The 26,925-nt window shown below is 43.7% G+C and overlaps 1 long non-coding RNA gene across 1 annotated transcript; it reads left to right on the top strand.

The window, feature by feature from the left end:
- Positions 1-8,231: 8,231 nt before the first annotated feature.
- On the top strand, positions 8,232-25,209 carry LOC133384493 (uncharacterized). The gene is made up of 3 exons (XR_009762585.1): positions 8,232-8,617; positions 24,118-24,203; positions 24,940-25,209. It is a non-coding gene; the product is annotated as an uncharacterized LOC133384493 (long non-coding RNA).
- Positions 25,210-26,925: the final 1,716 nt, after the last annotated feature.

Raw genomic sequence — 26,925 nt, 5'->3', positions numbered from 1 at the left:
GCCGATTCATAGGGTCACCATAAGTCATGATCAACTTGAAGGCACATAACAAGTAGCATTGGATTTGGTGGGATTTACTTCAAGGCAATTCTATAAGACAAAATTCTTAGTTGCTCCTTTGTGAACTCAAGAACTACCCTATTTTATTGCTGTTTCAGGTCACATTTATGATCATAACTATCTTTTCAGCAGGTTATACTTAGGACATGTATTAAAATGAAGCTTATATGCAGTTTATCTGTTAATATGCCACCCTGACTCCTCCTGGGAGGAAGGGTGGGATATAAATTAAATAAATAAATAATATTTAATATAATTGCTGTTATATTAGTCATAAACTTATTTGGGAGGAAGGTGAGATATAAATTAAATGAATGAATGAATGAATGAAACATTAAGATTGTAATCCTACAGTCAGATGAAGTCCAGCTCAGGGCCCAAGGAAGCAACATAGGCATTGCTCTGTTGGTGGAAAGGGGGCCACAGGTGGGTGTTGCTAGAACCCCCATCCAGTAGTGTAGATGTCCTGCCAGTGGTGTTGGGGGCAAAACAGGGTATGTCAGGGGCATGTTGAGGTGTAGATCCACAGAATATGGATCAAAAGTTCCCCTTGTTTCCCTAATGGATCACAAAACTGGCTTCAAACTACACTAGCCCTGAAAGTCTTGAACTGATATCAATGAGAGGGAAAAGAGGAAAAAATCTGGTCTTCCCTGCCCTCTATCTCCTGCCCTGATTGCATTGAGCTGGCAGATGTGGAGGTTGCTCCACTGTCAAATTCTCCCTGCTTCCAGGATAGGACTGCTCTGCACATGACACTGTTTTCAGAAACAGATAAAAGAAATTGCAAACATTAAGGGTTAAGTGTGCCATATATGTTTTTAAACCTTTTAAAAAAATCTTTTAAATATGTTTTAAACCTTTTTTTAACCAATATGTTTTAAACTTTTTAAAAAAGATGTCTTGAAAGTTTTTTTAAAATGTTTTTAAAGATGTTTTGTTTTAATGTATTTTAAAGTCTGTTTTTATGACGTTTTAAAGTGTTTTTGGTGCTTTTGTTTGCTGCTCTGGGCTCCTGCTGGGAGGAAGGGTGGGATATAAATCAAATAATAAATAAATAAATATAAGGTGGAAAACAACTAAACATATATCTAAGGAAGATATATGACCATGTCCATGGTTATTCAGAAGGAGATACTAATTAATTGATACTTTAAGTCTCCCTCCCTCCCCAGATATGATTGTGACATTTCCACATCACCTGGTGCGATTTCTAGAACCAAAGAGAAGGAATGTTCTGGCACAGCCAATGCATTTCTAAGCTTTTGTATAAATCACAGAGGCTGGAGGCCATTGCAGGTGAACTTGTGCATCTGGAAATGCACTTCACACTGTGGTATTCATCTGGGCTCCACTTCACAGTCTTTGGATTACTTCTTGATATAGATGGAGATGTACATTCCCATTAAGGGTCACAACTTATTTATTTATTTATTATTTGATTTATATCCCACCCTTCCTCCCAGCAGGAGCCCAGGACAGCAAACAAAAGCACTAAAAACACTTTAAAACATCATAAAAACAGACTTTAAAATACATTAAAACACAACATCTTTAAAAACTTTTTTTTAAAAGCTTGTTCCACAAGACTAGTTATGTGCAAGTAGAGCTGGGTTCGGGGGCTTTTATTTTTTGTTTTTAATTGAAACTGAGCTGCCAGTCCTTAAAATGGTTGGGACTGGAAAAGGAATGGAGCCTGGGCAGTTAGTGCAGTAGATATTATGGTTAATTCCACTCTCTCTATCACTATTAATAGGGGAGGGCTGTTACTTTTATGTGGGTTTCCCATAGGTATCTGATTGACCACAATGGGAAACAAGATGCTAGACTAGATGGATCATTGGACTTATCCAGCAGGGCTGTCCCTATGTTCTTAGAATTGCTCCTTCTTTTCAAGCTGGTTACTAGTGCAGGGTGGTTCATTCCACCCTACCACTGAGAGGTGCTCCTTCTTCTCTAGTTGGCCCCACTGATGCATGGGTTGTCTTGCCCCATTGGGTTTTCACTGAGAGCAGCAAAGCATCTGCTGTTTTATTCCACTGGTCATCTGTGACCTACTTTATGAGAAGCCCAGATACTAGGCACTTGAAGCCCTTTCTACATGTGTTCTATTTTTAGAGAGTGCTCACTTTATGCACACACTTGTATCTGTCATCAACAGATCAATGGCCAACATCTTATTTATGCTACTGTACTGTGACACAATGTCAAGCCTCCATTTCAGTTATAGTTCAATGGTCCATTGAAGGTCACCACTTTTCTAGCAGTTTGACAAGTGCTGTCTTGATGGCTCTGCAAGCTGATCCGACTGAACTTCAGAACTTCATCAAGTCCAAACATGCTATCTAAAATAGGAGTAAATAATAACTACCATGCCAACAGCTGCCAGCCTATTCACAACAGAAAAGAAGGTGAAAGCCAAGGATCTTTGTGATTGCAGTGCCCTTGAGAACAGCAGAATCTAGAGGAAAAAGAGAAAGCTGGAACACCGGAAGCTGCCTTCTGCTAAGTCAGATCATTGGTCCATCTCGCTTGGTATTGTCTCTTCTGAATGGCAGTGGCTCTCCAGCATCTCTGGTAGGGAAGGGTCCTTCCCATTGCCCACTTCCTGTTCCATTTAACTGAAGATGCCAGGGATTGAACTTGGGACCTTCGGCATGTGTCGTAGCTTCTCTGTCACTGAGCTACAGCTCTTCCGAGGAAGGAGGTGGCTGGAAATATCTGCATCATGAATGGAAATGACGTGAGATATTTTCATCAAGCACCAAAAAGCTGATATAGCATAGCAGTTGTGAGCCTGGAAGCCCCTGGTTCAAATCTTACTTCAGTTCAGCCACAATCTCAGTAGGCGGCCTTAAACAAGCCACCATTCTCTCAGCTTCAGTTTTCCCTCTGTGATATAGATAACATTATTTTGTTCTCAAATGTATATTCCACCTTCGGGAATGTATGCATCAGGTGCCCAGTCTATTAAATCTATTTTTACCTTTTGAGGCTTCAATATCCTTGGTGGCATGAAGGATCTTCTATCAGTTGAAGCTATGGTAACTGTGACTCCCTGGGCAGAAAAAGGCTATCCACCAGGGGTATAGTCGTCCAGGGTCTCGGGGGGTCTTAGAACCCTTCCTTTTTGGAGAGCCAGGTCCCAGCAAGGTCCCTATGTCCACAGTGTCCTACGAGCCAATCATCCTGAAAGAGGAGTATGTTAGCCACCGAGAAGAGTCCCAATGAGTGTTAATTGCAAGAAAGCTACTACACTACTGCTAGCCACAGTTATTCTTGCCCTGTGTGGTTAGGTTACTGCAATGTGCTATATGTGGGGCTGCCTTGGAAGACTGTTTGGAAACTGCAGCTACTCTAGACCACTGCTCCTTGCTTGGTAATAGGGATTGGGTGAAGAGGTCATCTCTTTCCTGTACTGAAACAATAGCTCCCAGTACATTTCTGAGCTCAATTCAGAGTGCTGGTCTTAACCTTTAAGCCCTACATAGCTTAGGACCCAGCTGTTTGTTGGGTCACCTTCTCCCATATCAACTCATCCATCCACCGAGATTGTCATCTGGGGACTTTATCTGGGTGGCCTGCTATCTGAAGTTCAGTGGATGGTGACTGGAGAGGAAGAAATACTGACAGAAACAGGAGCAGAAATCACTGCTGTTTGCTTATTCATCCCATGTCTACAACGGAATCCAATCCAGCAGATATGATTGGCATTCACTGTTATTGTTGCTTTCAGTCTGCAAACAATACGCAATGATGAGTCGTCATCCTCCCATTTGCACGGGGTTTTTTGCATTTAAATGAACGGTGTGGAAGAATGTAATAATGTAACTAATTAATTATGTAATTAATTAATTATGTAAGTATCTGCTATAGCAGACAGTTACATGAATAATGTAGCTCTTGTTGGAAGGTGAACTGCATGTAACAAACACAGGTCAGAACAGAAGTCAATGCCTTCTTACATCCCTACTGGAGAGATAGCCTTTTCTGTGGTGGCCCCTTGCCTTTAAAATACCCTTCCCAACAGAAACCTCACTGCTCATTTAGGCACCAAACCAAAATATTTCTGTGCCCCTCCAAATGCTGTTGCCATGCTGGCTGGGGCTGACTAGAGTTGGAGTCCAGTAGCATCTGGAGGACCACAGGTTAGCCCGCCCCTGCTCTAGGCCAGGGATAGCCAGCATGGTGCTCTCCAGATGTTTGGGACTACCACTCCCATCATCCTGACCATTGGCCGTTTGGCAGGGTTAATGGAAGATACTATTGGGAGGAAGGGTGGGATATAAATCTAATAAATAAATAAGTCCAGCGATATCTGGACAGCACCACATTGGCTATCCATGGCCTCCAGATGTCGCTACCCCTGCTCTAAGTTGTAATTCTGGCCTGAGTGTAGTCAGCTGATTCCTTATAAATCAACTGGGATTCATCAGACCTTATTAAACCCTTTCATCTAAGTAACCATGTCCGTCTGAGCAGCTTGTTACAGTGAGTAACCACACCACCCTACCCTGGAAAATGACCCCCCCACACACACACACAGCATATCTTTGACATGTCATCTGTCTCTGGCCCTTTTGAGCCTCATTTGCTTGTGCAAAGCCCCAGCTACACCCTGTCTTGGAGCTTGGCCAATACCCGATAGGTCTTGTTTTGGCTTGTATTACTGTAGCCGAAGAAAGGGATAAGATCAGACTTTACAGATGCAGTCCAATACACACTTGCCTGGGAGTAAGTCCCATTGAACCCAATGATGCTTTCTTCTGAGTAGACATGCATTGGATTGCAGCCTAAGTTATTAGTGTGCTGCCAAAGCTTTCTGTGGGTGGGGGTGGTTATTGTTTTATTTTATTTTTGTTTTAAGTATGATATATAAATTTAGCTTTTAATTATGTTGTAAGTCATTTGACTAATAAATTGAAACAATAACAACAACAATAATAAAGATGTCTTTTCACCCTTCCTTGTTCATAAATGTGAATTATGAATACCTGATTAGGTGCATACAGAAAAGGCAGGGTCATTTGGAATCCTTCTCCCATTGCGGTCCCATTTTGGATGCCTATATGTTTTTGTCCAATATGGGGAAGTCTCTTGCTTAGATTTCTGTTCTCCTAAAAGCTGTTGCTCTTCTCACAGCAAAGTTAACAGCTGGGGGATTGCATGACTGTCATGATGAAAATAACCCCAGGTTAAAATAAGGCTGTTTTGTACCATTTTAGGAAATAATGCGGTCCACTTTAGCCATGGCAATTGTTTGGATTGCTGGAAGGTTTCTAGTGTCAGGGCTGTGGGTGGGTGTATGTATAGGCAAAAATGTGGATTAAAATATACTGTTTTCTATATTCCAGACATAAGCATAATTTTAGCATGCCCATTCCTATTGTACAAATATAGAACAATCAAAATTCCTTGCATTTATTATTATCAGTTAACATTTGTTTAGCAGCTTCATATGTCTTTCTTCATTGAGTTTCTCACTAAAGTCTTTCCATGCAATCAGAGGCATCGTGTGTATATGAAGATGCACAATAAATGCACAATTGCTCTTTATTTGTTCTGGGAGATCCAAACATCATACGTATACAGTTTTATTTTAAAGATTTTTTATTCATAACAAGAGAAACAATAAACAAACTTTACAAAGTCTGCCAGCCATTGGAATTTTAGGTATAGTACTTTGTCAAACATATACTGATGTGAGAATACCTACAATAGAGCACGGATGGGGAACCTGTGGCCCTCCAGAGGTTGCTGGACTGCAACTCCCATAATTCCTGACAATTAGCCATGACGTCTGGGGTTGATGGATGTTGGAGTCCAACAACATCTGAGGGCTACAGGTTCCCCAACCCTCCAATCAAATATGGAGGCATCTGGATCTAAGTAAGACAGGCTCTCCAAAAGAATCTGAGAAAATGGGGCCATAAATTACCATGCAGAGAGTAGACAAATGAAAAAAAATGAGAACCACATATCTAAAAAAAGGTGTCATTTCTGGCCAATTTGCATTGTTGTGTTAGTTTTTCAGCAAGAGTGGTTTGCCAAATGCAATCGCATCATCACCTAAAGTAGTACTTCTGTTCTGGAGATGGTATCACATTTCCCAACACTCAAACTGTGATGTGATGTGATGTTGCTGGGAAATGAAATGAAGCTCTTCTGCCATGTAATATAATGGTTTTCAAATGTGGATTGTGGCTGAGGGAATGTTATGAGCAATCCATTGGACAGGGCTTATGATGGTGAATAATAATATGCAAATTCCACTTGCACTTCTGTAACTTAATCTGAATGGATGATGCTCCTAGACCTATGGCAGAAGAAAACATTCTTTGTGACATCCAAGCTACGTTAATCTGTGGTACTCGGATGCCAGGCCCAGTTAATACAAGTGTTCCTCCATGCTGATATAGCCCAAAGAGCATCAAAAATACTAATGAGATACTCAACACATGGTGGGAATATGTACAAAAAAAGTGACTATAAAGATCATCACTGTAGCTGAGTGAGTGGGAAAGTGCCGAACCCATTTATGCTTCTTAGCTGGCTTTGGACCAGTTATTCTTCCATTGGCCATTGTTGTTTTTTCCTCTCTTAAGATCATTACATCCATGTACAGCACCCTTGGCTCAGCTCCCTGCTTACCCTCTTCCTTTCAGTCCCATTTATTAGAAGCCCTTTCAAGTGGTATTATTAGTGAGATGCCCACATTTTCCAAATCTTGAAGAACATGACTGAAGGAGGGCTAATGTCCCTATTTTCAAAAGGGGCAAAAAAAGAGGAACCTAGGAACTTCAGACCAGTCAGCCTGACATAGATCCCTGGGAAAATTCTGGAGCAGATTACAAAGTGGTCTTTCTGTAACCACCTTGAAAGCAATGCAGTGATTACCAGAACCCAACATGGATTTATCAAGAAAAATTCTTCCAGACTAACCTTATCACATTCTTTGATTGGGAGACTGCAGGAATGCTGTGGACATAATATACCTTGACTTCAGCAAAGCTGTTGACAAAGTGTCCCATGATATTCTGATCAGCAAGCTAACTAAATGTGGGCTGGATGGAACAACAATCAAGTGGATCTACAGTTGGCTACAGAATCGTACTCAAAGAGTGTTTTTCAAAAGTTCCTTCTCAAACTGGGGGGAGGTAATGAGCAGGGTACTGTAGGGCTTGTTCCTGGGTCCAGTGCTCTTCAACATTTTTATTAATGATCTGGATGATGAGATGCAAGGAATGCTTATCAAATTTGCAGATGATACAAAATTGGGAGGGATAGCAAATACCCTGGAGGACAGAAAAAAAAATTCAAAGTGATCTTGATAGGCTGGAGCATTGGGCTGAAAACAACAGAATGAAATTTAACAGGGATAAGTGCAAATTCTACACCTAGGAAAAAGAAACCAAATGCAAAGTTATAAGATGGGGGATACTTGGCTCAGCAATAATACATGCGAGAAGGATGTTGGAATACTTGCTGATCACAAGCTGAATATGAGCCAATAATGCAATGTTGAGGGGAGACTGAGGAGAGATATGACAGCACTCTTCAAGTACATGAAAGGTTGCCACACAGAGGAGGGCCAGGATCTCTTTTTGATTGTCCCAGAGTGCAGGACATGGAATAATGGGCTCAAGTTTCAGGAAGCCATTTTCAACTGAACATCAGGAAAAACTTCCTAACTGTTAGAGCAGTACAACAATGGAACCAGTTACCTAGACAGGCAGTGGGCTCTCTGACACCAGAGGCATTCAAGAGGCAGCGGATATGCTTTAAGTTGGATTCCTGAATTGAACAAGGTGTTGGACTTGATGGCGTTATAGGCCCCTTCCAACTCTATGATTCTATGATCATCTTCAACCTCCACACTGTCACTCAGAATAGGTGAGCTGGCTGTTCCTCATGTGTACCCACGTGTGTGTGTGTGTGTGTGTGTGTGTGAGAGAGAGAGAGTGAGAGAGACAGAGAGAGACAGAGAGCAGGGGCGTAACTACCGCGGTGCGGCGGGTGCAGGCCGCACCAGGTGTCACCACGAGACGGGGGTTACACCACGAGCCGCGACCTAGGCACCGCGACCGGGAAGCGGCAGGCGCGGCCAAGAGAGAGAGAGAGAGAGAGAAAGGAGCGAGTGCGGCAACTGCCCTCTTCACTCAGCACCCACCCTGCCGCCTCACAGGCTGGCAGAATGGTGCGATCTCTCTCCCTCTCCGCAGTTCCAGCAGCCTGAGGCCGGGCATGTCGCAAAGCAACCCAGAAAATCCCTCCTGGCTTTAAGCTGTGTGCGGCGGCTGCTGCTGCTGCTGAGGGCTGGTTGGCTGGACGCCGGCCTCTTGGCGGGCCAGCCAGCGTTCAGCCGCCCACGCGGGGCCCAGCGGTGGAGAGGTGGGAGTGATGCAGTTCTCTCGTTCCCCGGAGCAATCGCCGGCCGGGTGGCCCTGCCTGCCCCGCTGGAAGGAAGGAGGGGGGTGACGGGAAGCGTGAGAAGGATGCGCTGGCCTTAGGCGCTACCGGTTAGGGACAGCCCCGAGCAAGCAGCCGGCCAGCTCGGGTAAGTCATGATTCTCCAAGGCTGCTGCTTGCCTAGTCTCACTTTCCCTGGTGGGGAGCCCCGTTGAGCTCCGCGGGGGCTTACACTTAGTGGAGGGGTGCGTAGCAGCCGTACTCAGAGTAGAGGCATTGAAATAAATGGTTTGAAAAGAGCCCAGGGCGGCAAGCGTGTCAGCAATAAAGCACTGGGTTGTGTTTTATTTAGCCAATTCACTTCTACTCAAAGTAGGGCCATTGAACTGAATGGATCGAGTCATGCCCCATATTTTCAATGGGTCTACTGCTCAGGCTGCAAACCTAGGTACACTTACATGGGAGCAGTGCTGGAAATTTTGGAGGGGGAGTGCCATAATGGAATCTCAAAGCCCTCTCCCCCCATTTTAGCCAAATCCTTCTTCCAAACAAGATTCTAAACATGCTTTTAGTTGTTTCAATTGTTTTAAATGTTTTATTTTGTTTTTAATTGTATTGGGTGGTATTCAGTGCTAGTTGTTACTCAGTGCAGACCCATTGAACTTAATGGACATGACTAAGGCTGCAATCCAGTACACACTTGTTGTTGTTGTTATGTGCCTTCAAGTCGATTATGACTTATGGCGACCCTATGGATCAGCTACCTCCAAGAGCATCTGTCATGAACCACACTGTTCAGATCTTGTAAGTTCAGGTCTGTGGCTTCCTTTATGGAATCAATCCCATCTCTTGTTTGGCCTTCCTCTTTTTCTATTCCCTGCTGTTTTTCCCAGCATTATTGTCTTTTCTAGTGAATCATGTCTTCTCATTATGGGTTCAAAGTATGATAACCTCAGTTTCATCATTTTAGCTTCTAGTGACAGTTCTGGTGTAATTTGTTCTAACACCCAATTATTTGTCTTTTTTGCAGTCCATGGTATGCGCAAAGCTCTCCTCCAGCACCACATTTCAAATGAGTTGATTTTTCTCTTATCCACACTTACATAGGAGTAAGTCCCATTGAACCTAATGGAGCTTACTTCTGAGTAGACATATATTGGATTGCACTGTAACTTAGCTCCATTAATTTCAGTGGGCCTCCTCTGAGGAGGACTGAGTTGAATACCACCCATAGAAGGCTGCCTTATGTCATCTGGTCCATCTAGCTCAGGATTGTCTACACTGACTGGCAGCGGCTCTCCATGGTTTCAGACTGGAGTCCTTCCCAGCCCTACCGGTTACATCAGGTTCAGGTTGCGTTATCAGTGTCCAGGAAAGCTCTAAACCTTTCTATAGTCTTCCTAGGAAGGGAGCAATTAAGGGACAAAATAAGCCTGGCTCTTTCACCTCTATAAAAATTACACAACAGTAAAAGTTCCTAAATCTGCACTACTGCAGGGTGTGTGTGTGGAACCATGATTCTCATATGGAATGCCATTAACTCCCAAAATAACTGAGGGGACGACACTGAAGTTCCACTGGAGGCTGATTCATTAATTAGGGCAAGTAGGGCACCACCCCACCAAGCTAAGTCTGCCCTCAGCCAACCCCCATCTGCCAGTCTGGCCTGCCTACCTCCTTACTTACAACCAGTCTAGGGGCGGCCCTGCTTGCCATATTCCTTCTGCTTCCTAATCTCAGTGGTGAATTTTCACTTTAACCACATGAAACTATGTATAAATGTAAATACATTTAGGCTGTGCGTATGATATTGTAATTTAAAGGTGTAATTTTAATTTTGCTAGTTGTTTATGTCACTACTATTGCTATTACATTCAGTGATATACGGGAATTACGATTTACGAGTAACGTTAGTACAAAAAACATTACTAAGGATTCTGTATGGTCTGGTACGGGAGGAGGTCCATGGGGGTGACACCAACCCTAGTGACGCCACTGAGATAGAGAGAGTTTGTGGGCTGGTCTGGGTCTAGGGATGAGTGAATTTGACAATTTCAATTTGTCTCCATTGCTCAGTTTTCCAGCCTTCAGTTCTCCACTTTTCCACATCAGTTTGCAATTTTTTAAAAATAAAATCCTCATGCAAATCCATTAGCATTAGTGCAAATTTCTCATATACACATTTTTGAGAAGCAATTTTCTCTAGCAATCCATTTTTACACGTTGTTTTATGTTTATGTTTATGCATACTAGGTGCAGTTGTCTTGGCTGGAGACCTGCATTGCAAATTTCAGAGCAGTGCAGATTTTGAAGGATGACAGTGCTTTAATTCACATATTGTTTCAGAAAATAATAAGAAAAAGCACGGGTTACTGTTTCACACAAGCAGAATCGATAAGCTAGCAGCATGGGCCTGTCTACGTTTTAGGTTCCCCAAACAATACAACCTTTACCTTTACATTTCATCTCTCCTCTTTTGCCTCTGCCAGAGAAGGCAGAGAAAAGGGAGAAGGGACAGATGGTTTAAAAGGTAAATTGTATTTATTAAATACTTATATATATCACCTGCTATGTGTCATCTCGAAGCAGCATGGAATAAATAATAAAATGCAATATGAAAAACAAAAATACAATAAAAATATCAAATCAAATCCAACAATCAAGCAGCAAAATTCATGATGAACAGAAATGATGAAATTGGATTGAAGTTTGTGCATGCCTTATTCCTGGAGGAAGACTGTTCCAAAGAGCAGGTGCCACCACAAAGAATGTCCTCTTCCTGCTGGTCAGATATCTGGGCTAGTCTGTATGTGAGAAGGTGGCATTATAAAATTATTATTTAGACCTACTTTGAGTAGCACAGAATATTTGTTGGATCATAGACAGCAGTGTGAGATGAGCAAAGAGCAATGGGATGAACCCAGAAGTCAGGACAAAAGAGTAAGTTAGGACTGAAGGATGAACCAGGATAGAAGGTAGGGAAGGGAAGTGTTGGCCGGTGCCAGTTCAAAAGTATTCTGTTGACCTAACAGGCTGGCATTGATTTGAATTTGTTCTGTATCAGCTAGCCGCTGCTTTTACCGATCCATGTTTTTTTGGAAAAAATATCCATATTAATATTGATATTTTTTAACAAAATATCAGTATTTTGAAGAAAATGTCAATATTTCCTTTAAAAATATCAATATTTTGAATTGATACTTTAATTGATATTTTAAAAGGAAAGATCAGCAAATTATCATGCTTACAATCGATGTTGTAGAAGCAGATTGTTAAAAAAATAAAGGTCCATTTTCAAAAAAAGGTGCAGAAATTCTCTACATTAAAATCTAATCCTTAGCAATTGAGAATAAGTGAATTAGTGGAAAATTTGGTACCAAATCCGAATTCAGTGGAATCTAATGGAGGGTCAAGAAGCACATCTGAAGTCAGGAGCAAAGTACAACCAAGGATATAGGAATACACCAGAGCTCAGGAAAGCATCTCATACTCCTTCCTGCCGAGTCTCAACTGGAAGAGGAAGTCCTCTTATATGTTCCTTCCTGCCCAGGAGAATCCAATGGACAAAGTTGGTGGAAAAAGTTAATGCAGAGTTTGAAAGTACTTCACTGAAACGTTGCCATCCACATCCCAATGACTTGTTACATGGGGCAGCTACCCCTAATTCCTGGCACTTTTGAGTTGGAAGGCCCTTAAACTGTTAACTATGTAATATATTTTTAAAAACAAACAAATATCCCTGCCATTATGACCACTACCGGTGTACCCATACACAATTCTTAGCATAAAGTGGCTATCAACAATAGATGGTGCTTTTAGTGTTTGTTGGTCTCTGACAGAGCAAATACCTTCAAGGTTAGGTGTGTTATGCAATGCATGTGTGATGGTATCTGCATTTTGTTATCAGCATTGAATGCTGACATTGCACCTGCTGTTTCTAAAAAGTGGCAAAGGAAATCCTATAATATACTCTGTGATTGCATTCTAAATCCTGAGGCATGCAGCTAAGAGCTCTGTAAAAACCCCAATGACAGATTGTCGAGTTAAAAATAGACTGAAAACCCACATAACCTGTCCAACTTGTAGGTTGCAAATGAAAGACATTTATGAAGTTCGTGTCTGTGATTGGTTTGACTGATAGTGGATGTCTGGCTGACCTTGCTGATTCAGGTTACTTTCAAGGAGTCAGCAGGCAAAGCAAACAAGCTAATAACGAACCCAAACCAGCAGTATTTTTTTTAACTCTGCATGTCCTAATGGGAGCCCCTGAGCTGATGCTTCAGTGTGCAACCAAAGGCACACAGAAGCAGGACCAGAGGGAAAATGCGTGCTGTGTGACATGCCGATGTTAATGCACTTAGAATCCAAACAAAGCTCATCCCATGATTCCCAAGTCCTTCAAGCAGACTAGTCGAGAATCACATCCTGTGTTTTCTGACTATCAGATATGCTGAATCAATTCGCCTGAGACGTGCACATTGCCCTGCAATAAAATAAAATAAATCCCGGTTGCATATGCCCTAATACTAAAGCGGTAGTATCCTTCTTTGGATCATTACTATTGTCATTCAGGCCGCCACCGCCCCCACCACCCCTAACCAGACAGGAGTCATATGGCAAGTTATACTGGAAATAGCTTGCTAAGATAGCAATGACTCAAAGTACTTCCAGGGACAGGCTTCTGCATGTGCCGGGCACACTGCGCAAACAGGACCCACAAATCACATTGGGACAGGAATGTTGTGAAGAAGGGCTGTAGAACAGTGGTAGAGCATGTGTTTTGCATGCAGACGGTCCCAGGTTTAGTCTCTGGCATCTCCATGTAGGGCTGGGAAGGATCCCTGTCTGAAATCCTAGAGAGCTGCCTCCGCCAGTCAATGCAGACAATATTAGGAACATAGTATAAGGCAGCTTCCTATGTTGCTAATACTGTCTACACTGACTACCAGCAGCAGCCAGGGTTTCAGACGGGTCTCACTCAGCCCTACCTGCAGATGCAATGGGTTGAAACTGGGACTTTCTGCATGCAAAACAGATTCTCTACCACTGAGCTATTGCCCTTCCCCCTTATTTGAGCTTGAAGGGCCAGGGGTCTGACTTGTATAAGGGTAGAAACCCACTTACTGTTGTGCCAGTTCCAGTGTGTCTCTACTGCTCTTTTCTCAATATGGGGCACACAACGCTTTGCCCCTTTTACTCTTAAAACGTCATCAGATCAGCTCCAGTGCATTTTTTAAGGATTCAGCTTCAGGGAGGTTTCTCAACTGATTTGTAGATCAACCTCTTTGTCTTCCAGGTATGGCCAATGGAAATGCTTTGCTGCAGGCTCAGGCAGAGACTTTGGGCTTATCCAAACGGAGCGGGATAATCCACGGTTTCCATATTCAGTTTGTCATCTGATAGTCCTCATTTTGCCTTTTAGTTTGCTCTTTCCCAATTAAAAAAAACGCTTTTTTGCACCCACACCCGCAGCAGTAAGACCCCTACATTCTTTTTGCTTTCTCTAAGCTCCGCCTCTAAAACCTCCCCCTATCAACCAATTGGTCAGCAAAAAAATTAGGTATGCTCCTCTCCCCCTTTGCAACGAAGCACAATATGGCTGTAAAGGAGTTCTCGCCTCGGAAGGAAAGGCTGCTGCTCGGTTTCACGCCTGCCTTGTTTGTATTTGCGATATTATGCTCAAATGAATGTATGCTTTTCTGCCTTTATTGATATTTAAGGAGATACACATGCTGGCAATTGCACTTATTTCTCCAGAAAAGCAAGAAACGTGTCACGTTCCTCTCCTTGTCCCTTTCCTTCCCACAGAGAATGAAATTGACAAAGCTTTCCAGAGCAGGTGTGAAACCGACCAGCAGCCCTTTTCTTGTTTGTATTTGTGATATTACACTTAAACAAATGTATGCTTTTCTGATTTGAAGCAAAACCCCCAGCAAGTACAATGAAATTGACAAAGCTTTCTGGAGGCAGGCTGAAACCGACCACCATCCCTTTCTGTTTGCTGTGCATTGCAGATCTCACCCAGAGCGGCTGCCCAGTTTGCAGGCTGGCAAAAAATAAAATGCATCTGCGCAGTAGTTGCAGACCCCCCCCAACACCCCACCATTGCGATGATTGGTTCAATTTTCCCAGGCTTATTCTCGCACATGCGCAAAAGTGCAGATACGTGATTGGCTGGAATGAGGAGAAGGGGCAAGGGGAAACGCCCAAGAACCACCCCTCAGCTGTAAAGTCCGTGGTATTGCATCCTACCTCCTGAAGGCACAGTGGATGATTCCCGATTTTAAACAGCAAATCGCATTTTTGCCAGTATTGCAAGGAGCGGATTTAACCTGCGAAAATGCGTAACAGCGCGAGACGTCATTTGGACGACCGAAAAATAATGAACAGACATAGCGGGCGTGTCACACATTTTGCAGTCGTCTGGATGAGCCCTTCGATTGGCCCAACGCTTTGCTGTGGGCGGTCTTGAAAGATTTCAGCAGTGGGGGAGGCAGCAGTGGGGGAGGCAGCAGTGGGGGAGGCAGCAGTGGGGGAGGCGTGGCCAGCAGAGGGCTTCAAAACGCAGCCAGAAAAAAACATTCTTCCTTCCTGGGAATGATCCTTGTGGCATCAATAGGGGAGTATGGGAGAGCCACGACTGCCAGGGAGCTGGGAGAAGTGCCCACAAGTAGTTTAAAGCTGTTGCTTGCTTTTACCATCCACCTCTTGTGCATGACAAAACCAGTTCATTCCCACTAGAGAAAGGAGCTGACAGATTTGGGGGTAACTCTGCTTGCTGAACTTTGGTAATAAAAGTAGTGCTGGGATGAACATTTTCAGATTGTTCTTTAACCAGGAAGTCAGTGTGTGTGAGAGAGTGAGAGCGAGACTGGAAAAGATGTGGCAAAATTCCCTTTCCTTGATGTGGAGGACAGCACTCACTGGTCTTCCGGTGCTCCTTTCAACTGGTGGCTGCCACTTGTATTTTCCAACCACTCATTTCCATTTTGTTAATTGCAAGTGGAGACTGCCATTCCCCCTCCCTCACTCCCAAATGTGCCTTAGAATGAGGCTACACCACAGCACAGCAGTGTTCCTTGGAATTCTTGGGAAATAAACCTGGAGGCTTAAGGAGCTGGGAGGAGTGCCACTGAGTTTCATGGAATTGCTCCCTCTAAATCTACCTTGTCCTGGCTCCTGCCGAAAACATGACAGCAGGTGCACTTATGTATATGTAAGGAAGTGACACTTTATTAAAGCAGATTAACAGTACACACTCAGAGGCATGGAAGAGCCAGGCACAGTCCAGGAGCTCTTGCAAGGCAAAGGGCCAGCAGGAATAAGTCTGGTCCAGGTGCAAGGCTCAGGGTTCACAAGTCCAAGATCAGTGACAAGAATTCCAAGGCTGCATGGGAGCTGTGAAGTTGTTCCAACAAGTTTCCCCACCTACCTGCCAAGCTTTTAAACAGAGGCGGAGATGCCTAGCTACTCACAAGAATCCCTACTACCATGGGAGTTCCTAGCCTGAAGGCAAGCGCTATGTGCAGAAGGATGTGGCTCCTCTTTGCTCTTGATGCGGCACCTCTGCTCTCCCTGGAAGACAATGCTGGGGCACCTCCCCATCAAAATCCCCCCACCCAGTCCCAACAGACCATGCCCAGGAGCCCATCCCATCCCCTAGAAGGGCAGCGGCCTCTGCAGACTCAGATAGCCCCTTCTCCACGGCAGAAGAGATAAAGCCCCTGGCACTCCTGCATCAGCAACAGAGCCAGGCATGTCCAGAGGCAGGGGGTCTGCTCCATCAAGCTCTGCTTGGTTGTCCCATCTTTCTCCAGTGCCTGCCACTCCTGGTCTGACTCCGAGGGAATCATGAAACAACCCAAGAGAGCCAAAATACACCCCTTTTTACAGGTTCCAAACAGGAGTCTTTTTTCTCTCTCAAACCCAGTTAAAAGTGCAAAGCTCCACATGAGCTGTATCAACCAAATTATGCAATGGGCATGCATGCACAAAGAAGGCCAAGAGGCAGAAAATGAAATCACCTGCAGCGCTGGTGCCAGCGGGCAACCAGGGCGGACCCTGGCCAAGGGATCCTTCTTAGGGTGGGAGGGTAGTGCTCCCATTCTGCGATATGCGGCAGCGTCGCCTCCCGACCCTGTTGTGGATTGTAGAGAGGGACCTCCCAGGCACCCCACACACAACCGTGCAGGCCCACAATGCCCGCCTGCACGCCCCACCTACCTCTCCCATTGCAGTGAATGCTGTTTGCACTGTGCACACATACCTGCCATCAACCAAGATGGTGGCTGAGGCTTCCCTAAGGAGCTGATGCCCCTGCCACCACCTTGGTTGATGGCAAGCATACTCACACAGTGCGCCCAGCATTCAACGTAGTGGGAAAGATAGGTGGCGCAGGCAGGCAGGCACCACAGGCCCGGAGCAGGCTGGTGCCCAAGGGCCAAGTCATGCCTGGCACCGGCCCTGATCACCTGATCATCTTAGATCACCTTGGAAATGTCTAGAACACTTGAGCAAGGAATCACAGCAAGTTGTTGCTGTGTGGAGTGCTGTTGTTCAGGATTCAACTCACCCCATTTGACACCCCCAGTTTTCCATTCCCCTCCCCCCATAGTGACTCACATGTCTTGTTTTCTATGCTTCTTTGCTATGTCCACTAAGGAACTTTCACTTCTTCCCCTGCAGTGAGATGCATGAATTATCCATACATTGGGACTTTGTGTATGTTACTATCAGGGGAAGTTGCAAGATTTGCATGTCAAATATTACAAAGAAGCACAGATAACAGGAAGCACAAGTCACCTGGACTTTCTGTTCACAGCCCTATTACATAACATCCAAATTTATTCATCATATCTCCAAATCAATGAGGCAGACTCAGAGCAACTAAGGCAGGAGGGTGGTTCCTTGGAACCTCCCTTAGTCACCAAGCTGGCTCAGACAATATGACCTGATGGCTGTCTGTCTGTCTGTCCTTCCTTTCTGTTCCTGACAATGATAAATTATGTTCTCCGTCCCATTACCTAAGCAGTTTGTTAGCAATGATTGTACGGGGAAGAACATGCTCCAGTGAAGAAGACTAGACTCAAAAACCTTCAAGGTTCTCCTAGACCAGGGATGGGGACCCTGTGGCCCTTCAGATGTTTCTGGACTCCACTCGCATAAACCAGTCACCCTGGCCAATGGTCAGGGATGATGACAGTTGTAGTCCAGAACAACTGTAGGGCACCCTGTTGGGGAAAACTCCTCTCGTATTCCATGATGGTAGTAATCCAACATCATTTAGCGGGTCACAAGTTCCCCATCCTTTTTCCAGACTTCCTTTTCTATGATTAAATACAACTTTTCCTTATCACTGTACCTTTCATTGACCTTAATATCCAGCACCGCTTTTGAATCTTTCCTGACTTTTTCTCTGATGACACACTGGCTTTCTATAGCTACCTGTAGCAACAGAGTGTAAGGGTGGTGGCTCTCAGGACCCTCTTAAAGCCAGCCGATGAGGGATATTGCCTGGGATGGCCTCTCTCCTCTCTTAACCTCTGACCTTGGAAAAAGTTCCTCTGATGGTACAGGTCGGTAAGTACAGGGATGACACTTTTGCTAAGTATTACACAAGGGGCCATTTTGGGATAAGAAGACAACAGGTTACATTACAGCAGACCTTGGCCTTAAATCCCAATCACTATGCTTGAAAAGAGGTTATCCCGTTAACTACTTTGGCAGCCCAGCCCAGGAATGGAGCACGTTAATCCAATTACTTGACCTGGCTGCTTAAAGCAACACACAACCAATTGTCAGAAGAATTTACACTCCTGATGTTGCGATGAAAAGTTAGATTTTGTGTGTTTATGGCAGGCCTAAAAATACACTAGAAAGAATGTAGAGCAGCTGACATCAACAGGAGGGCCTTGTATTTCTAACAAAGCATAATTATGCATTTGCTAAAATTTGCAATTTGACAGAGGTGCGAGTCAGGCTGTTTTAACTGTATGCAAGATTACATCAGACATGTACATTCACAATAATGAAACAAGTAGGTATACAACAAATATCGACACTGGTGTGTGTGTGTGTGTGTAAATATTTCAAGCAGCCCATAGTTTAGCACCTATTGTGGATTATTCTTGATTTGGTCAAACATCAATGCTCAAAAACCTCATGTTAGGGCGTTGTATTCTGTTAATAAATCTGAGTTTAAGAAATTTGTCCTGAGCAGAGGCCAGTAGTTGACTGGAGGAGCTGGGAAGGAGGGAATAAAAGATTAGGGTGAGAATGTGACTGGATGTAATTAATAAAGTTCTCTCCAAGAATCCATAGTATCTATTCACTAATAGGCAAAAAACCTTGTGGTTTAAGGATGTACCTATAGCCAACAGATATTTCTATCCAACTTTAAAAAGCAGGGAAATTGGACAGCTATAGTGAATGCATCAGAGGAGCAGGAGACCTGACCTCCTCTCTGAGACATTGGACTACCCTACAAATTTGTAAAAATGCAAACACAATTTGGGTTGGTCTTTCCCAGTCCCATCCACTTCCTGTGTAGCTTGGAAGAATTTGCTAACGCCCCTCTGAGCATATGGTGAGTGGTGGCGACACCTGCCATCTCCAAAGATGAAGAATTACATTTTTGTACGTTTGTTGGTGTTCTTACTTTGCTTCCTTTCTGTGTTACTACTGTTTCTACAGAGAATCTAACCTAGAAAATTATATTTCCATCATTATTCATCCTAGAAGTCTGTGTCAAATTTATTTTTATTAATTTCAAAGCCTTTTTAGCGGTCAATGTCATATGATGGTGAAGGCAGCCTTTTGTGTTTCAAACTGGATCTTATACTCTATTTCTATTTTGGGTGTACTAACAGTTGAATCTGAAACTGCAGTTTGATGTGAAATCAGACTAATTACAATACAGGCCGGCCCCGCTTATACGGCAGGTTCCGTTCCGGACTGCTGCCGAAAAGCAGAAACCGCCAAACAGCAGAACCCATTGAAAATAATGGTGTGTGTTGCACAAAAATGGCGCGCGATGAAAAAACGCCATAAAAGCAGAACAAGCACCTTAAAGTGGGGACTTTCTGGGATTGAAAGCCACCGCATTAGCGCAACGCCGAAAGGCGAAACGCCGTGAAGCGGGACCCGCCTCTATGTTACTACTTAAGCAATGACTGTACCTGTTGGAAAAAACAATCTTGGCCTGCCCAAGATGCATGTTTTAAGCTTGCTATACTTAAACTTCTCCATTTAAGGAAAGGTGGGCATGGTCCATTAAAAACAGAGTGCACCTAGCATTTTGCTAGAATATATTTCCCCCCCCCCATGGTTTTCTTTTGTGCAAACTGAAACACTCCTCATGTCCTTTGGAAACTATTCTGAATAACAGTCAGTGCCATTATTCCACAATTGTTTTTGGAGCTATTTTTTAGTGTTGCAAAGTGTTGCTGTACTTCACATATTCACAGAAAGAGAAGCAAAAGAAAATGATTTACTATAGGAAACTTCACTAAAATTGCAAAATAAATCAAACATATTTCAAGTGACTATCTGAACTGTATCAACTGTTTTAATATTGTTGATTCCTCCCTGTTAAAACAAGATCAGCACAGCACGTCTTGTTTCTGTTCTTTGGGCTGATTGCAGGTATTGCCACCACTCACCATATGCTCAGAGGCACATGTTACCAAATTCTTCCAAGCTACACAGGAAGTGGATGGGACTGTGGAAAACCAACCTAAATTGTGTTTGCATTTTGACAAATTTGTAGAACAATATCTCAGAGAGGAGATCAGGTCTCCTGCTCCCCTGGTGAATTCACTATAGCTGTCCAATTTCCCTGCTTTTTCAAGTTTAATAGAAATATCTGCTGGCTATAGGTAAATTCTTAAACTGCAAGGTTTTTTGCCTATTCGTGAATTTCTCTGCTTTTTAATCCGGGAGGTAAGAAATGGGATCCTGTGCAAGTTTGCTGAGAATGGATTGATCAGTGGGATTTACTCCCCTGCAATCATGCTTAGGATAGGTGAAACTAACCACAGGGGATGGGGAGGGGAGCAGGGGGAGGGGAGCAGGCAGGAGGGGAAGGAGGGTAGGTTTGATCATTTGCATGTTTATTGAGTTCAGTGGTTTACTCCTGTGTAATCATGCTTAGGATAGGTAAAACTGACCCTGGGGAGGGAAGCCTGGAGTCGGCAGGGGAGGAGGAATAAGGAGGAGGGGAGGGGAAGGAGGGGAGGGGAAGGAGGGGAGGGGAAGGAGGGGAAAGGCAGATCTGATCATTTGCATGCTTATTGAGTTCAGTGGGATTTACTCCCATGCAATCATGGCTAGGATAGGTAAAACTGACCATGGGGGAGGAGGAGGGGGAGGGGAGAATAGAGGGAAAAAAGGAAGGAGGAGAGAGGGGAGCAGAAGAAGGGGTAGAAGGAAGAAGGAGATTGGAAGGGGAAGGGAAGGGGCAAAAGGGAGGTGATGGGAGAGAGGAGGAGGGGAGGGCAGGTTTGATCATTGCATGCTTATTGCATTCAACTCCTGTGCAATCATGCCTGAAAATGAAATGGACTGCCTTCAAGTAGATTCCGACTTATGGTGACCCTTTGAATGGGGTTTTCATGGTAAGCGGTATTCAGAGGTGGTTTACCATTGCCTTCCTCTGAGGCTGAGAGGCAGTGACTGGCCCAAGGTCACCCAGTGAGCTTCATGGCTGTGTGGGGATTCGAACCCTGGTCTCCCAGGTTGTAGTCCAACACTGACCCAGGGAAGGGGCAGGGAGGGTAGGAGAAGGGGGAGAGGAGGAGATTGGGTGGGTGGGCACTGGGCAGAGGGAGAGCCCCTTACCTTTCCAAAAGGAAAACATTGTGAACAGTATCATTGCTTTTCAGGGTTTCCCCCACCTTTTTATTCTACAGCAGACACATGTAGCCTCCCACCCAAATTTAAACCAAATCTGTCCCTGGCCACATCCACACCAGGCCTTTATTTCACTTTGGAAAGGGAATTGGGGGAGGGGAAGGGAGGGATGAAGGAAGGGGGAGGGAAGTGACAAGAGGGAGGGAATAGGAGGGGGGAGGAGGGGAGGGGAGGGCAGGTTTGATCATTTGCTTGCTTTTTGAGTTCAGTTGGATTTATTCCTGTACAATGATGCTTATGATAGGTGAAACTGACCTGGGGAGGGGCAGGGAGAGGAGATGAATGGGTGGGCACTCCACAGAGGGAAAGCCCCTTTTGTTTCCAAAAGGAAAACATTGGGAACAGTATCATTCTTTTTCAGGGTTTACCCGACCTTTTTATTCTACAGCAGGCACATCTAGCCTCCCACCCAAATTTAAACCAAAGCTGTCCCTGACTACATCCACACCAGACTTTTATTTCACTTTAGATAGTCATGGCTTTTCCCAAAGAATCCTGGGAAGTGTAGTTTGTGAAGGGTGCTGAGAGTTGCTAGGAGATGCCCTGTTCCCCTCACAGAGCTTCACACCAGCTGACTGTTAAACCACTCTGACCACTGGAGCTCTGTCAGGGGAATAGGAGTATCCTCTCAGCACCCTTCACAAACTACATTTCCCAGGATTCTCTGGGGGAAGCCATGACTGTCTCAAGTGAAATCAAAGTCTGATGTGGGTGTGGCCCCCTGATTAGGGAAGCCAAGCAGCTGTGAGTCCAGCTTTTAGAACACTGACAGTTGGTTCTTACTGAGCATGCCCAACATTATCATTGAGTTCAATGAAAAATTACTTAAATTAATTAAAAGTCAGCCAGGCTTCTTTTTTTTTTTTTACTTTTAAACTGCAGAAGATGAAAGAGTATGGGGCAAGGTCAGTAATACGATTACAGGTACTCTGTGAACATGGCTGGTTTTTAATTAATTTCAACAGATTATGAGAACTCTGACAGAAAAAAGTCAAATAGGGGTCTGGTTTTTTTCTCTCTTTACACTTTGAACTCTTGATTCTCTCTGACTGTTTTGTGTATCACCATGAAAATTTGCAGGGTTGTTAAGCAAGCATTTCTGAGTTCAGGACTATAGGTTTTGTAAGGTTTTGTTTTGAAATGAGCTTATGGGAAGCATCAGAATGGCACAGGGGGTATTTTCAATTTAACATTGTGGAATGGGAAAAATCCATGCTGACTACAGTATATAGCTACTCTTGTGGCTGTATAATGTCTCATGGATAAAGGGGGGTAGATACTAAAGTCATGCTTTTCAGAAGCAATTGTACAAAGCTGAAGCTAGAGATAAACAAGTGGTGGCTAAGGGACCTAGTCTGGCCTTCAGAAGCTCCAGCATAATTCTTAATCACAAGGATGCCCTCCTCCCTTTATAAACCTCAGCCATGTCTCCCAAGTCAAGGCACACACAACGGGCCTACCCCTTGCACCCAATGTGAATAGCAGTAAAGACATTGGGTCTGAGAAAGTTCTTTCTTTCGAACCTCAGCAGATCAATCCTATGCCTCGAGAAATAGAACTGCTTTGCTTATTTATTTATTAAGAATTATAGACCACTTTTCAAACAAAACCGTTCCCAAAGTGGTTTAGTCAAATATACACAAAGAAATAAAACATAACTTTAGAACCCAATTAAAATCATTGAAAAACCCAATTAAAACCAGACATTTCATTAACTTCTAAACAGTACAAAACATTAATAAAACCTGGCATATTAAAACCATACAACAACACCCCCAGCCTAGTATTAAAAACAGCAGTCAAAACACAGATATGTAAGGTCCATTTATAAGACCCTGCCTAACTTCATGTAGGACTGAGTTCCGAAACTATGGGAACATTACTGCCAAGGCCTTGTTCTGTGTGCTTGCCAACCTAGTTGTCTGTAGGCAGGCACCTAAGCGAGGTGTCTGAAGCTGATCTTAAGGCAAGCTGATATTTCCAGGACCTAGTGCTTCCAAAATACAGGAGGATCTTCTTGAGTGCACAGCTGAATGTCCTTCCCTCAGCAGTACTTGAGGGTCATTGTAAGAGAATTCCATTACAAAATTGAATGTGCCCATGTGGAAATGGCAGTACCAAAGCTGTGGTTTAGGTGGTCCTTTAAGTAACCCAGCCCCCAACTGTGGTGTGACCCAAACTTTGCTTTGTGTGTCTCGGGCTCAAACTACAGCTGACATTGTTATATGAAACTTCTCCAATGCTCTGGGTTGTTTGTTTTAATGTAAAACAGTCTCAGAAGCTGTGATCAAGAGTGGAAAGAGAGGTGTGTAGGGAAGGAGGGAGGAAGAGCCTACTTAACCCTTCCCATCCTGACATTTGTCCTCCCTGAGACAACATCTGCACTTTACAACTTAAAGCAGTATTCCACCACTTTCAATAGTCCTGGCTTTCCCCCAAAGAATCCTGGGAAGTGTAGTCTGTTAAGGGTGCTGAGAGTTGTTAGAAGGCCCCTTTCCCCCTCACAATATGGTCTAAATCTCTCTCACCCACCCACCCCAGATTTACATTTTTTGCACACCTATGGGGGGAAATATAGGATACTCTTGATCTTAGGCAAGCTGATATTTCCAGGATCTAGCACTTCCAAAATACAGTAAATCTACAGTGTCAGGAAGAAGCATTCCTTAATCTAGAAAATGGGACCTTGAGAGAAACTCTGCTCAGAATAATAACCATCCCCTATTTTGTCTCTCTCAGCCCTGCCCATAGAGTCTTGCCTCCTTTGCATTTACCCACATCATTGCATTGACTGTTTGCACAGCTCTCCCCAGGATTAGAGACAGGTGAGAATTTCAATTCAGTTCGCATTTCAAGCCGAATGTATCAAATGTGCACTTTCCAGAACAGTATGAAAACTGAAACACAGCCATCTTTCAAAATACACACTTATTCAAATTTTGTGATGCAGTTCAAAAAATGTTTAGAAAATGTATTTGTTAGAGGGAAAATTAATATATGAGTGAAAATAACATTCAAAAATGCATTATATGATGAGAAATGGCTTGCAAAAATGTGTACATTAGTCAAAACTCTATACAATGTGTGTATTAGGAAAAATTTGTACTAACATGCTTTTAAAAAATTGCAATTTGCTGCAGCAATGTGGAAAACTGAAATTAAGATTGGAAAAATGAGAAAGTGAGAGAATCAAAACTGACAGATGTTTCCATCCTTACCCAGAAGCCATTTATCTCATTTGTTCTCAAATGAGAACCCCAGCATGTAAAGATGGGCCTGTGTTTGTCTGGAGTTTGTAACATCTCAGTGGGTGAGATACACAGAATGCTTTTCTTTGGACTGATGGAGCCATAAAAGCAAATCTTGTAAATTCCCATCTAATGAGCTAGCTGCTGTTTTCTAAGAAACCCCACATGAGATCCTTGGGGACTGCATGGAGAGACGGGGGATGGGTGGGGGGAAGCATTAGACTCAGGAATTAAAAGTGATCTCATGCAGTGATTTTCAGGCTTGCAGTTCCTTTTAACTATTGGTTATGCTTCTTCCTTCCTTCCTTTTCAGATATACACAGATGTATGTATCTCTTGCCTGTTCACCCTGTTGGCTCTGTCTCCAACCTGGAGGAATGCCTGAACAATATAGTCAGCCAAATGCTACTTTTTAATCAAGCCTAAGAAGACTAAGCTTTGACCACATCTGTTCATGTAGCTGTCTCAGTATGAGAAGCAGCTACCACACTAGGAGTGGACCATGAAAATGAGACTTAAGTCAAGAATGGGGAACCTGTGTCCCTCCAGATGCTGTAGGACTACACCTCCCATTATCCCTGACCATTGGCTATGCTGGCTGGGGCTGGTAATCCCTGCCTTAAGTGCAGTAACAATAACAATAATAAATAAATAAATAAACAGTTGTTGCTGTTGTTGTTAGATTTATTGCCTGCCCTTCACCAGCAGGTCCCAGGGAGGGTTACAATAGTTTAAAATTTAATATTAAAAACAAAACAAATTACAACCTCAGGAATAGAGACATACATCTCAGGTGTCAAAAAGCCAGGGTAAAGAGGTGTGTCTTTAGCATTCCCTGAAAATTATGCAGTGATGGTGCCAGGCACAATTCTGCAGGGTAGGGATTCCACAATTTAGGGGTTGCTACAAAGACAGCCCTATCCTGGGCCACCATCCCTCAAATTTCTAAGGGTGGCAGAACTACCATGATGCCCCCCTCTGCTGATCTTAACACCTGAGAGGATCTGTAGGGAAGAAGGCAATCTCTCAGATATTTGGGGCCTATGTTGTATAGGGCTTTAAACACTAGCATGAGCACCTTCAACTGGGATCGGAAATGAACTGGCAACCAATGCAGCTGTTTTAGAACAGGGGTTATATAAGTTCGAAAGGCAACCCCAGCCAGTAATCTGGCTGCTGCATTTTGGACCAGTTGAAATGTACGGGTCATCTTCAAGGGCAGTCTCACATAGAGCACATTGCAATAATCCAGTTTGGAAGTTACCAGAACATGGAATACTGTGGCCAAATCATCTCTGTCCAGAAGGGGCCATAGCTGGTGAACCAGCCGGAGCTGGAAAAAGGCACATGGGCCTCAAGTGACAGTGTTGAATCCAGGAGAACCCCAAGCTACAAACCTGTTCCTTCCAGGGGTGTGCAACCCCATCCTGAACAGACTGCCATCCCATCTGCTGCACTTGAGGACCTGGAAAACATAATACCTCTATCTTCCAGGATTCATTTTCAGTTTGTTGGTGCACATCCAGCCTATCACTGCCTCCAAACACCTATCTAGCATCTCAGTCCTCTTTCCTGATTCAGATGGAACAGAAAGATAGAACTGGGTGTCACCCGCGTTTTGGCCGAAACGTCACTCCAAAACACCTGATGACAGCTCCCAATGGCTTCATAGCATGGGGACAAGGTGGAACCTGTGGGGCACCACAGAAAAGCTCCCATGGCATCAAACAGTAGCCCCCCATAACTACGTTCTGGAAACATCCCTGGAGAACCCACACTTCTTCAAGAGCTTGTCCACATCCTCATGCCACCATAATCGAAACTGACCCAGAATCTCGTTGCAGCTCAGTGAGTTGCTGCTGACAGCAGTGAGGGAGGAGTGTAGCTCCATCAAGCGCTCTCCTGTGAATAGAGATGGAAGGATCTGCCAGTTTTGGTTCTCTCTGTTCTTGTATTTTTCCACTTTTAAATTCAGTTCTCCACATTTCTGCAGCAGTTTGTGATGTGTTTGGTTTTTTTAAAATCCTCCTGAAAATTCTTCAGGATTTTGTGCAAATTTCTGCTAATAAACACATCTTCGTATGCAATTCTGACTAATATACATATTTTTGCAGGCAACTTCTAATATGCATATGTGTATGTTGTTTTCACTAATATATTCATTTTTACACACGCTTTCCCCTAATATATGCATTTTTTGGTAAACATATGATTGGAGAACTGCGTTGTAAAATTCATATGTACAAGTTATGCTATATTTCAGTTCTCAAATTGTTTCAGAAAGTGCAAATTTGATGGA

The sequence above is a fragment of the Rhineura floridana genome, chromosome 4 (genome assembly GCF_030035675.1).
Source record: "Rhineura floridana isolate rRhiFlo1 chromosome 4, rRhiFlo1.hap2, whole genome shotgun sequence".
Taxonomy (NCBI): domain Eukaryota; kingdom Metazoa; phylum Chordata; class Lepidosauria; order Squamata; family Rhineuridae; genus Rhineura; species Rhineura floridana.
This window is presented reverse-complemented; position numbering and strand designations above follow the sequence as displayed.